This window comes from Papio anubis, chromosome 1 (assembly GCF_008728515.1).
Source record: "Papio anubis isolate 15944 chromosome 1, Panubis1.0, whole genome shotgun sequence".
In the NCBI taxonomy this organism is placed as follows: Eukaryota; Metazoa; Chordata; class Mammalia; order Primates; family Cercopithecidae; genus Papio; species Papio anubis.
Window position 1 is genome coordinate 211,273,177 of NC_044976.1, and position 1,342 is coordinate 211,274,518.

At 44.6% G+C, this 1,342-nt stretch overlaps 1 pseudogene; it reads left to right on the top strand.

Moving 5' to 3' along the window:
• Positions 1-254: 254 nt before the first annotated feature.
• Positions 255-1,109, top strand: LOC108583494 (annotated as a pseudogene).
• Positions 1,110-1,342: the final 233 nt, after the last annotated feature.

Genomic DNA, 1,342 nt, shown 5'->3' on the forward strand with positions numbered 1-1,342 from the left:
TCGGGAGTTCAAGACCAGCCTGGCCAAGATGGTGAAACCCCATCTCTACAGAAAATACAAAAATTAGCTGGGCATGGTGGCGGGCAATTGTAATCCCAGTTATTCAGGAGGCTGAGGCAGGAGAATCACTTGGAGGGAGAGGTTGCAGTGAGCCAATATCGTGCCATTGCACTCCAGCCCGGGCAACAAGAGCAAAACTCCGTTTCATGAAAACAAAAACAAAAACAAAAAAACTCTCTTTCCCATCTTGCAAGATGGCAGGTGAAAAAGTTGAAAGCCAGATACCCAAGAGAAGAAACCCAAAGCCAAGAAGGCTGATGCTGGTGGCAAGGTGAAAAAGGGTCACCTCAAGGCTAAAAAGCCTAAGAAGGGGAAGCCCCATTGCAGTGCAATCCTGTCCTTGTCAGAGGAATTGGCAGGTATTCCCGACCTGCCGTGTATTCCAGAAAGACCATGTATAAGAGGAAGTACTCAGCCGCTAAATCCAAGGTTGAAAAGAAAAAGGAGAAGGTTCTTGCAACTGTTACAAAACCGGTTGGTGGTGACAAGAACGGTGGTACCCGGGTGGTTAAACTTCACAAAATGCCTAGATATTATCCTACTAAAGATGTGCCTGGAAAGCTGCTGAGCCACGGCAACAAACCCTTCAGTCAGCATGTGAGAAAACTGTGAGCCAGCATTGCCCCCAAGACCATTCTGACCTTCCTCACTGGAGGCCGCTGGGGCAAGGCGGTGGTTTTCCTGAAGCAGCTGGCTAGTGGCTTGTTACTTGTGACTGGACCTCTGGCCCTCAATCGAGTTCCTCTATGAAGAAAACACCAGAAATTTGTCACTGCCACCTCAACCAAAATGGATATCAGCAACGTAAAAGTCCCCGAACATCTTACTGATGCTTACTTCAAGAAGAAGCTGCGGAAGCCCAGACCAGGAAGGTGAGATCTTTGACACAGAAAGAGAAATAGAAGATTACAGGGCAGTGCAAGATCGATCAGAAAGCTGCGGACTCACACATTTTACGAAAAATCAAAGCTGTTTCTTAGCTCCAGGGCTACCTGCGACCTGTGTTTGCTCTGACGAATGGAATTTATCCTCACAAATTGGCGTTCTAAATGCCTTAAGAACCTAATTAAATAGCTGACTACGAAAAAACAAAAACAAACAAAACAAACAAACAAACAAATGCTCATACCTTTGACCCATCAATTTTTCTTCTAGGTTTCCATTCCTAAATCATATTTCCACAAAGAAAATAGAAGTTCACAGAAAATCACTGGATTATTGTTTTTATAGCCAAGGACTGAAAATAATCTAAACGTCTTTCAGTAGGAGACTAGACAAATCA